The sequence below is a fragment of the Hemibagrus wyckioides genome, linkage group LG21, assembly GCF_019097595.1.
Source record: "Hemibagrus wyckioides isolate EC202008001 linkage group LG21, SWU_Hwy_1.0, whole genome shotgun sequence".
In the NCBI taxonomy this organism is placed as follows: Eukaryota; Metazoa; Chordata; class Actinopteri; order Siluriformes; family Bagridae; genus Hemibagrus; species Hemibagrus wyckioides.
In genome coordinates, this window is record NC_080730.1 from 20,888,735 (window position 1) to 20,901,234 (window position 12,500).

Below are 12,500 nucleotides of genomic sequence, written 5' to 3' on the forward strand. Positions count from 1 at the left end.
AATTAAAGTAAGGGGAAAAATTACATAAGAAAGAGAAGAAGGAGAAAGGAGGGGAAAAGAAAGAGAGAGAGAGAGATTATGGTTTAGAGGGATAGAGAGAGAGAGAGAGAGATGAGTAACGAGCTGAATATCACTGTGATTAATTACCACTGCAGTGCAAAGAATTGTGGGTACACACATACACACACACACACACACACACACACACACACACACACACACACACACACACAGAATCATGCTTTAAGAGTAAAACAAGTAGTTTATTTAATAGCTAAAGCAGTTACAGAAGAAGACCAGTAGTAACAGCAGGTTTGCTGCAGTAAAAACATCCATCCATTGTCTATACCCACTTTATTCTTAATCAGGGTCACGGGGGATCTGCTGGAGCGTATCCCAGCACACATTGGGTGAAAGGCAGGGGTACACCCTGGACAGGTGTCCAGTCCATCACAGGGCCACATATAGACAGACAACCACACACACTCACACTCACTTCTATGGGCAATAACGAATGACCAATCAACCTAATGTACATGTTTTTGGACTGTGGGAGGAAACCGGAGTACCCGGAGTAAACCCACGCAGGCACGGGGAGAACGTGCAAACTCCACACAGAAAGGCCCTGCCTGTTCGAACCCAGGACCTTCTTGCTGTGAGGCAACAGTGCTGACCACTAAGTCACCGTGCTGCCCGCAATAAAAACAGAGGGGAGCAATTAATCAATATTAATTATCATTTTAATTATCTAATTATTAGCTTAATCATCAGATTAATTATCATCTTAATTATGTGTGAAATATTAGAAAGGAGTGTGTGTGGTGTGTGTGTCTGTCTGTATGTCTGTCTCTCTGTCTGCCTGTCTGTATGTCTCTTTTCCTGTATGTCTGTCTGTCTGTCTGTCTGTCTGTCACTCTACCTGTCTGTCTGTTTAGTGTGAAATATTAGAAAGGAGTGTGTGTGGTGTGTGTGTCTGTCTGTATGTCTCTTTTCCTGTCTGTCTGTCTGTCTGTCTGTCTGTCGGTCTGTCTGTCACTCTACCTGTCTGTCTGTTTAGTGTGAAATATAAGAAAGGAGTGTGTGTGGTGTGTGTGTCTGTCTGTATGTCTCTTTTCCTGTATGTCTGTCTGTCTGTCTGTCTGTCTGTCTGTCTGTCTGTCTGTCACTCTACCTGTCTGTCTGTTTAGTGTGAAATATTAGAAAGGAGTGTGTGTGGTGTGTGTGTCTGTCTGTATGTCTCTTTTCCTGTATGTCTGTCTGTCTGTCTGTCTGTCACTCTACCTGTCTGTCTGTTTAGTGTGAAATATTAGAAAGGAGTGTGTGTGGTGTGTGTGTCTGTCTGTATGTCTCTTTTCCTGTCTGTCTGTCTGTCTGTCTGTCTGTCTGTCACTCTACCTTTCTGTCTGTTTAGTGTGAAATATTAGAAAGGAGTGTGTGTGGTGTGTGTGTCTGTCTGTATGTCTCTTTTCCTGTATGTCTGTCTGTCTGTCTGTCTGTCACTCTACCTGTCTGTCTGTTTAGTGTGAAATATTAGAAAGGAGTGTGTGTGGTGTGTGTGTCTGTCTGTATGTCTCTTTTCCTGTCTGTCTGTCTGTCTGTCTGTCTGTCTGTCTGTCTGTCACTCTACCTGTCTGTCTGTTTAGTGTGAAATATTAGAAAGGAGTGTGTGTGGTGTGTGTGTCTGTCTGTATGTCTCTTTTCCTGTCTGTCTGTCTGTCTGTCTGTCTGTCTGTCTGTCTGTCACTCTACCTTTCTGTCTGTTTAGTGTGAAATATTAGAAAGGAGTGTGTGTGGTGTGTGTGTCTGTCTGTATGTCTCTTTTCCTGTATGTCTGTCTGTCTGTCTGTCTGTCACTCTACCTGTCTGTCTGTTTAGTGTGAAATATTAGAAAGGAGTGTGTGTGGTGTGTGTGTCTGTCTGTATGTCTCTTTTCCTGTCTGTCTGTCTGTCTGTCTGTCTGTCACTCTACCTTTCTGTCTGTTTAGTGTGAAATATTAGAAAGGAGTGTGTGTGGTGTGTGTGTCTGTCTGTATGTCTCTTTTCCTGTATGTCTGTCTGTCTGTCTGTCACTCTACCTGTCTGTCTGTTTAGTGTGAAATATAAGAAAGGAGTGTGTGTGGTGTGTGTGTGTGTGTGTGTCTGTCTGTCACTCTACCTGTCTGTCTGTTTAGTGTGAAATATAAGAAAGGAGTGTGTGTGGTGTGTGTGTGTGTCTGTCTGTCACTCTACCTGTCTGTCTGTTTAGTGTGAAATATTAGAAAGGAGTGTGTGTGGTGTGTGTGTCTGTTTGTATGTCTCTTTTCCTGTCTGTCTGTCTGTCTGTCTGTCTGTCTGTCTGTCTGTCTGTCACTCTACCTGTCTGTCTGTTTAGTGTGAAATATTAGAAAGGAGTGTGTGTGGTGTGTGTGTCTGTTTGTATGTCTCTTTTCCTGTCTGTCTGTCTGTCTGTCTGTCTGTCTGTCTGTCACTCTACCTTTCTGTCTGTTTAGTGTGAAATATTAGAAAGGAGTGTGTGTGGTGTGTGTGTCTGTTTGTATGTCTCTTTTCCTGTCTGTCTGTCTGTCTGTCTGTCTGTCTGTCACTCTACCTGTCTGTCTGTTTAGTGTGAAATATTAGAAAGGAGTGTGTGTGGTGTGTGTGTGTGTGTGTCTGTCTGTCACTCTACCTGTCTGTCTGTTTAGTGTGAAATATTAGAAAGGAGTGTGTGTGGTGTGTGTGTCTCTCTACCTGTCTGTCTGTTTAGTGTGAAATATTAGAAAGGAGTGTGTGGTGTGTGTGTGTGTCTGTCTCTCTACCTGTCTGTCTATCTGTCTGTCTGTCTGGTGTGAAATATTAGAAAGGATTCACACACACACTGATAAAAGCGTTACTCCACTCGGAACAAAACACTCCAAGCTTCAACACAAGACTGATCACAGACCTGAGTGAGGAGACATGATGAGAGGAGACACAGAGAGTGACCATTTGAGAGTGACCATTTGAGAGTGACCATTAGAGAGTGACCATTAGAGAGTGACCATTAGAGAGTGAACATTAGAGAGCAATTATTACTGTTATGTTTAACCTCATTTACTGAAATCATTTTAATATTTATTGATTTATTTATTGAGTCACTCTGATTTTTATTATGTGTGACTTGTGCAAATAAAGGATTGTAAAAAGTCTCTCTTTCTGTCTCTCTCTCTCTGCGCATGTGCGGCGGAGAGGCGAGTGTGGGGTGTGGAGTGCGTGAGAGCGGTTGGCGTTTTGCCAATTTTTCGGCACTAAAGTGCACTATTTTCCGGTTAATATCTCGGAATATTTAAATACTTATTGTGCGAGTGTGTGAGTGTGTGTGCGGAAAACAACTTTGTGTGTGAGCGAGTGTGTGCGAGTGTGTACGGGTGTGTGCAGGTGTGTGTGTGAGTAGCGTGTCGGTGAAGCGTGGTTATGGCGGATCCGAACGCGAGGCTGTGTGAGAGTTTGACTCGTCGGCACGGTGTCCGTGTTGTGTGTCCGGCACGGTGTCCGTGTTGTGTGTCCGGCACGGTGTCCGTGTTGTGTGTCCGGCGAATGTAGAGGAATGTTGTCTTGCAGTCGGTAACGTGGTGGGGCATGAGAACATTGTCTCTGCCTCCAGAATGAACAGTGCCATTGTGGTGTTTCTGAACAATGTTGATAAAGTCAATAATCTGATTCAGAAGGGTATAATTGTTAATAACGAGTCAATACTGGTTTCTCCCCTCAGTTCCCCATCTAAGAAGTTATGTTGTCAAATGTCCCTCCTTTTATTTCAGATGAGGCTATCAGTAAAGAGCTGTCTCACTACAGGCATCTGGTCTCCCCCATTAAGAGAATCCCCCTCGGTTGTAAGTCCCCACTGGTGAAACACTTGGTTTCTTTTAGGAGGATGGTGTTTCAAAGAAGGTGTAGAAGAGCTTAATGCTGTTTTTAAATTTTCTGTTGATGGATTTGATTACAACATTTTTGTTTCTACTGATACTGATATTAAGTGTTTTAAATGTGGAAAAACGGGACATCTTGCTCGGGCCTGCCCTGAGAGCCAGAGTGACCCCAGTGTTTCTGAGCGACCGGGGCAGGACGCAGCTGAGTCGGCTGGGGTCGTTCCTCCGGCGGCTACAGTTCGGCCGGCTGCTGAGGGCCCCGGAGCTGCTGCTGCACCAGACCCTACAGAGAGTGAAACCCAAGCCCAGCCTGCAGCCCAGAAGCCCACTGGAGCCACGCCAGCCCCGGAAAAGCCATGCATGGCCGGACCGGCTGCGGAAGAGCCATGCTCGGCTCAACCGGACCGGGAGAAGCCGTGCTCCACTGAGAAGACCTCAGTGAGTTCTGGTGCAGTGCTGGAGCGACCTGCGCTGGTAGAGGCAGGCATGGAGGTGCAGAGCGACCGCCCGGAAACACCGGACACTACACCAGTGCAGGGGGACGGGGGAGACGTGGACATGGGGGATGAGGGACGGGGGGAAAACAGGCAAAAAAAGACACGAAGGTGGAGGAACGCGAATCAGACAGTGATGACTGCATGTCAGACTCGGTTTTAATGTTTTATTCTCAGGAGGAACAGATGCATGTTGTGTATAGTGCAGAGGATATTAGAGGGTTTTTAAGAAACACCAAATGGCAGAAGAATGTCGCATTAGAAGAGTTTTTCCCGGACCGTAAGCAGTTTATTCATGACGTTAAACACTTCAGAAAAGAAGGAGCTTTTGTTGATGTAGAAGTTTTCCGTCTGAAGAAACTGATAACTAGAGTGAACAGGGAAAACTCTGATGATGAATGATGTGTGGTGTTTTTTATTTTAGAGTGGTTTTTACCCTCTGTTTAGTTTTATTTATTTTATTTATTTTAATGAAGGGTATTAATATTGCGAGTTTAAATATTAATGGAGCAAGAGAACAGAACAAGTGGGCTAAGCTGTATGGACTTTTAAAGCAGAAGCACATTGACGTTGCCATGCTGCAGGAAACCCACAGCGGTACCAGCAGTGCAGCTGATTGGGTGAAGGAGTGGGATGGGTTGGTGATTTTAAGCCATAACTCTACACTCAGTGGTGGAGTCGCCTTGCTCTTTACTCACAGTTTTATTCCTTGTTCTTATTCAGTTGAGGAGATTTTAAATGGGAGGCTTTTAAAAGTGAAAACTTTTCATGAGAATGAGGTTTTAGTTTTTATCTGTGTGTACACTCCCACCAGTGCAGTGGAGAGGATGACGTTTTTAGACACGTTGAATAATGTTATTGCTGACTGCAACACTGCAGAGATTTTAATTCTGGGTGGAGATTTTAATTGTACAACAGATAATTTAGATCGGAACCACGCAGAACCTCATGTGGCTTCCCGTAAGCGTCTGTGGGAGATGGTGGAGGCCCACGAGTTAAGTGACATATGGAGAACTTTTCATAAGAACAACACTCTCCTTGGCGAGATTAGATCGTTTTTATGGTTTTAAACACCAGCTAACGTTTTTTACAAAGTGTTTTATTGTTCCAGTAGGTATCTCTGACCACAGCATGGTCCAGTGTACTATCCCTAAAGAGACGGTTAAACCTGGGAGCACCTACTGGCATTTTACACTGCTCTTTTAGAAGACGCTAATTTTAGAGAGTCTTTTATTTATTTATGGAATTGTTTTAAACATGAGAAGCAGCTTTTAGTTCACTTCAGCTGTGGTGGGATGTGACGAAAACACAAATCAAAGAATTCTGTCAACAGTACACTCTCAATGTCACAAGAGACATTGTTAGATCTCTGAAAGCTCTGGAGATAGAAATAGTGGAACTCCAGTGTTTGGAGGCCACCGGAAATCGAGGGCATGTTGAACCCTCAGAAGTAAAAAAGCCAAAATGAACAACCTGTTAGACATTACAGCACAGGGGGCGCTGGTCTGCTCACGCTTTAAAAGCGCTGCTGAGATGGATGCTCCTTCAAAGTTCTTTTTCAGTTTAGAGCAAAAGAATGGACAGAAAAGATTCATACATGCTGTGCAAATCTCTTATCTGAGCCCACTGAAATTCGCCAGCAGACAGTAAGCTTTTACTCGAATCTGTACAGCAGTGAGTGGTCAGGGGCACAAGTGGTGGAGGACAGCTTCCTCATGGACCTGCCAAAGCTCTCTGAGCAAGCAGCCAGAGAGTTGGACAGGGAGCTGACACTGGAGGAGGTTCATGAGTCTCTCCAGGGGATGGAGAATGGACGGGCGTCAGGTATAGATGGTCTCCCTTGCGAGTTTTACAAAGCATTCTGGGCCGTCATAGGGCAGGACGTGCTAGATGTCCTACGGGACAGTATACGGAGAGGTGAACTCCCGCTGAACTGCAGGAGGGCCGTCCTCACCCTGCTACCAAAGAAGGGAGACCTGACCCACCTGAAAAACTGGCGCCCGGTCTCTCTACTGTGCGCTGACTGCAAGCTGCTCTCAAAAGCATTAGCCTCGAGACTGACTAAGGTAATGGAGCAGCTCATTCACCAGGACCAGACGTACTGTGTGCCTGATAGGTCCATATTCAATAACATGTATCTAATTCGTGTCATTTTGGACGTCTCCAAGCTATTGGGCTTAAAAACTGGTCTGATTTCTCTAGACCAGGAAAAGGCTTTTGACCGGGTTGAACATGAATATTTGTGGAAGGTGCTGGAAGCCTTCGGGTTCAACCCAGGTTTTATAGCTATGATCAGGGTGTTGTACAGTAACATTGAGAGTGTACTGAAGGTTAACGGTGGTTTATGTGCTCATTTAGAGTGTACAGAGGGATCAGGCAGGGCTGTTCCCTCTCTGGAATGTTGTACTTTCTAGCCATTGAACCTCTTTTGAATAAGTAAAGAAGTAATCTCTCTGGTTTTAATATGCCACATGCTAATGCCTCAATATGTTTATCAGCTTATGCAGATGATCTGGTAGTGATGATAAACACACAGGAAGATGTGAATGTTTTAACTAATATTTTAAATGACTTTCATATTTTATCCTCTGCTAAAGTTAACTGGTCAAAGAGTGAAGCCATTTTAGTTGGGGAGTGGGGAGGTGGGCAACCTTCACTACCAGGAGGCTTAGCGTGGAAAAGAGGTGGTTTTAAATACTTGGGTGTCTACCTGGGGAACAATGAGTTTTTAAACAAAATCTGGGAAGGCTCTGTAGAGCATGTGAAGGGTAGACTGAGTAGGTGGAAGCGGCTGGTCCCAAAGATGTCCTACTGCTGGTCATCAACAACCTCGCCGCGTCGTCCCTCTGGCACAAGCTGGCATGCGTGGATCCGCCACCGAACCTGCTAGCGAACATCCAGGCCCTGCTGGTGGACTTCTTCTGGGACGGTCTACACTGGATTCCACAAAGTGTTCTTCATCTGCCAAAAGAGGAAGGAGGACCTCCAGTTCATCCAGAGGCTCCTCACTGGACCCAGAGACTTATTATGGAGAGCAGCAGCCAGTGGATTATTACACACAGTTCAAGGACTGGGGCTGGACAGAGCGTTGTTTTTAATGGACACAAAAATGCTGGACATTTCAGGACTACCAGCCTTTTACTGTGGACTTTTTAAAATCTGGAACTTTTTTAAGAAACAGAACAAGGGCTGCAGAACGCTACACTGGCTGCTGGAGGAACCTCTGGTGTACGGCGGGTGACTGGACATCTCCAGTGTGACCGTCCCTGCACTGACCAGAACTCTCATCTCCTCAGGGATTATAACACTCTGGGAGCTTGTGAACATCGCGGGGTCGGACTTGTCGAGGGCAGAGGACCTGGCAGCGCGTATGGGACTGCGGTCCCTGCGTGTTGTCAATCAGCTCCTACACCGCTGGAGATCTGTGATAACATCAGAGGAGCGTGTTCAGCTAATGGACTATTGGCAAACAGAGACTGGTCCTACAGAGGACGAACCCTTTCCCCAGCTGAACATCGCTCCTGACCTCAACGGGTGTGCAGGACCCCTCCTGGAGTGCCGGGGTGAAGGGGAGATGGACTTTGGGTCAGTGTCAGGGAAGCTGCTCTACAGAGCGTGTGTAAAGGTTTTAAATAAGAAAAAGCTGAGTGGGAGGGTGGACACCCCATGGAGAAGTGTACATGGTTTTACTGATGATTTTAAACCAGAGTGGACGCACTGTATAAACCACCGTTAACTAAAAAAGCTGCCGACCTCCAGTGGAGGATTTTACACTGTATTATCTCTGTGAACTCTTTTATTTCTGTTTTAATCCCTGATGTTACACACAACTGTCCATTCTGTTCACAGAGAGAAACAGTTTTTCATGTTTTTATTCACTGCTCCAGGTTACGGTCACTGTTTGTGTTTTTACGGAGCATTTTAGGGGCTTTTAATGTTGTTTTTACTCTTCAGTCTTTTATTTCTCATTTTAAATATGTCAGGAGGAACAGGTTCAAATGCCAACTGATCAATTTTATATTCGGTCAGGCCAAAATGGCAATATACCTGAGCAGAAAAAGCAAAATTGCACAAAACTCAGACTGTGATGCAAAGAGAATGTTCCTCAGACTTGTTAAATCAAGAATTTTAACTGATTTTAATTTCTACAAAAAGATGAATGATGTGAAGATGTTTGAGACAGTGTGGTGTCATGCTAATGCTCTGTGCTCTGTAGCAGAAGAGAAACTCTGCTTTGCACTAGAGCTAAACTAAATCCACCATTCACTGATGCCTTAACTTCATTTACTGAAATATTTTAATGTGTATTTATTGAATTACTGAGTCACCCTGATTTTACTACATATTACGTGACTTATGTGTAAATAAAAGGATTGTAAAAGTCAAAAAGTCTCTCTCTCTCTCTCTCTCTCTCTCTCTGTCTCTTTCTCTCTCTCTCTCTGTCTCTTTCTGTCTCTTTCTCTCTGTCTGAAATGATCATTAGAGGTTAAAGGGCAGTGAGAGGTGATTATAATGCCTCTGTTCTCTGATTAGCAGTCTGTAGTTTTGCTAGCGGTTATGCTAACCCTTTCTCATCAAGGGTGCAATCATGGAGCATTCAGCATCGCTCTCTCTGTAATTCTAATGTCACAGAGTAGTAACTCTCTGTGCGTGTGTGTGTGTGTGCGTGTGTGTGTGTGTGTGCGTGTGTGTGTGTGTGTGTGTGTGTGTTATTACACCTAGAGGAAGGAAATGAAGATCAGAAGGCTGCCTGTTAGCTAGCGGCTGCTGGTGCAGGAAGGCATGTGATTTTGTAGCCGCGGGTCTGTGAAGTTGAAGAGTGTGTTTGTTGTGATGATGTTTATTATTGTGTTCTTACAGAACATGGAGCTTGCTGGTGTGTGTGTGTGTGTGTGTGATGTGTCTTGACATGTGAGACAGTGAATTCCATCAAGCATTCCTCTGAACACGTTCTGACATCTGCTGCGTGCCGTGTTAGCTGTAGTTAGCGAGGGTTAGCTCATGCCCTGAGTGTCGATCTCTCTAAAAAAAAAAGATCAGGAAATTCACAGCTGAGTCATTATTTTACTGATGAGTTCAAACAACGTGGAAAATCAGCTGAAGGAAATCAGAGGGACCCGAGATCAGACTCCAGCCTCAGATCAGACTCCAGCCTCAGATCAGACTCCAATCTAAGATCAGACTCCAGCCTGAGATCAGACTCCAATCTAAGATCAGACTCCAGCCTGAGATCAGACTCCAATCTAAGATCAGACTCCAGCCTGAGATCAGACTCCAATCTAAGATCAGACTCCAGCCTGAGATCAGACTCCAATCTAAGATCAGACTCCAGCCTGAAATCAGACTCCGGACTCCAATCTAAGATCAGACTCCAGCCTGAGATCAGACTCCAATCTAAGATCAGACTCCAGCCTGAGATCAGACTCCGGACTCCAATCTAAGATCAGACTCCAGCCTGAGATCAGACTCCAATCTAAGATCAGACTCCAGCCTGAGATCAGACTCCGGACTACAATCTAAGATCAGACTCCAGCCTGAGATCAGACTCCGGACTCCAATCTAAGATCAGACTCCAGCCTGAGATCAGACTCCGGACTCCAATCTAAGATCAGACTCCAGCCTGAGATCAGACTCTGGACTCCAATCTAAGATCAGACTCCAATCTAAGATCAGACTCCAGCCTGAGATCAGACTCCAATCTAAGATCAGACTCCAGCCTGAGATCAGACTCTGGACTCCAATCTAAGATCAGACTCCAATATAAGATCATACTCCAGCCGGAGATCAGACTCCAATCTAAGATCAGACTCTGGACTCCAATCTAAGATCAGACTCCAATATAAGATCAGACTCCAATCTAAGATCAGACTCCAGCCTGAGATCAGACTCCGGACTCCAATCTAAGATCAGACTCCAGCCTGAGATCAGACTCTAGACTCCAATCTAAGATCAGACTCCAGCCTGAGATCAGACTCCAGCCTGAGATCAGACTCCAATCTAAGATCAGACTCCAGCCTGAAATCAGACTCCGGACTCCAATCTAAGATCAGACTCCAGCCTGAGATCAGACTCCAATCTAAGATCAGACTCCAGCCTGAGATCAGACTCCGGACTCCAATCTAAGATCAGACTCCAGCCTGAGATCAGACTCCAATCTAAGATCAGACTCCAGCCTGAGATCAGACTCCGGACTACAATCTAAGATCAGACTCCAGCCTGAGATCAGACTCCGGACTCCAATCTAAGATCAGACTCCAGCCTGAGATCAGACTCCAATCTAAGATCAGACTCCAGCCTGAGATCAGACTCCGGACTCCAATCTAAGATCAGACTCCAGCCTGAGATCAGACTCCGGACTCCAATCTAAGATCAGACTCCAGCCTGAGATCAGACTCTGGACTCCAATCTAAGATCAGACTCCAATCTAAGATCAGACTCCAGCCTGAGATCAGACTCCAATCTAAGATCAGACTCCAGCCTGAGATCAGACTCTGGACTCCAATCTAAGATCAGACTCCAATATAAGATCATACTCCAGCCGGAGATCAGACTCCAATCTAAGATCAGACTCTGGACTCCAATCTAAGATCAGACTCCAATATAAGATCAGACTCCAATCTAAGATCAGACTCCAGCCTGAGATCAGACTCCGGACTCCAATCTAAGATCAGACTCCAGCCTGAGATCAGACTCTAGACTCCAATCTAAGATCAGACTCCAGCCTGAGATCAGACTCCAGCCTGAGATCAGACTCCAATCTAAGATCAGACTCCAGCCTGAGATCAGACTCCATCCTGAGATCATACTCCAGCCGGAGATCAGACTCCAATCTAAGATCAGACTCTGGACTCCAATCTAAGATCAGACTCCAATATAAGATCAGACTCCAATATAAGATCAGACTCCAGCCTGAGATCAGACTCCAATCTAAGATCAGACTCCAGCCTGAGATCAGACTCCGGACTCCAATCTAAGATCAGACTCCAGCCTGAGATCAGACTCCGGACTCCAATATAAGATCAGACTCCAGCCTGAGATCAGACTCCAATCTAAGATCAGACTCCAGCCTGAGATCAGACTCCGGACTCCAATCTAAGATCAGACTCCAGCCTGAGATCAGACTCCGGACTCCAATCTAAGATCAGACTCCAGCCTGAGATCAGACTCCGGACTCCAATCTAAGATCATACTCCAGCCTGAGATCAGACTCCAATCTAAGATCAGACTCCAGCCTGAGATCATACTCCAGCCTGAGATCAGACTCCAATCTAAGATCAGACTCCAGCCTGAGATCATACTCCAGCCTGAGATCAGACTCCAATCTAAGATCAGACTCCAGCCTGAGATCATACTCCAGCTGGAGATCAGACTCCAATCTAAGATCAGACTCCAACCTGATGATTTAATACTGCATTTAGGTCATTAATTAACTAATCAGAGCCTTCAACATGATATAAACACTTACATCTAATTATATCCCTCCCCCTCTCTTTCTCTCTGTCTCTCTCTCTCTATCTCTCTCCCTGCCCCCCATATCTCTCCCTCTTTCTCTCCCTGACACCGGTGTATGTAGATCAGACACTGCTGAAGAAAAAAAAAGAAAAGAGAAGAAGTTTGCTGTAACTGTCAATGCAGAGATGTCTTTAAGAAGAGATGAACTTTGTGAGACATGATAAAGACATTTCCTGTCTGAGCCTGTTATCTCCACACTTTGTGGGATTAGTGTGTGTGTGTGTGTGTGTGTGTGTTTGATGACCGAGGAATAATCTACAGTTCCTTCTACACTTTACTCTCTGGATCTCTGACTCTGTGTGTAACGTTACTGAAATCAGCACACACTCCACAAATCCTCCTGTAATCCTTCATCTAATCCAGAGACTTAAAAACATTTACAATACACACACACACACACACACACACACACACACTCACACACACAGTAATTAATTAGTAAGCAGGAACATCTGACAGAAAACATTAATTCCTGCGAAGTTCATTAGATCCTAAAATCAGACTTCCTTTCTCCCGCTGAGTCAAGAAGACATTTTTAGAGCTTGGGCTCACTCTCTCATTGCCTCACACACACACACACACACACACACACACACACACACACACACAC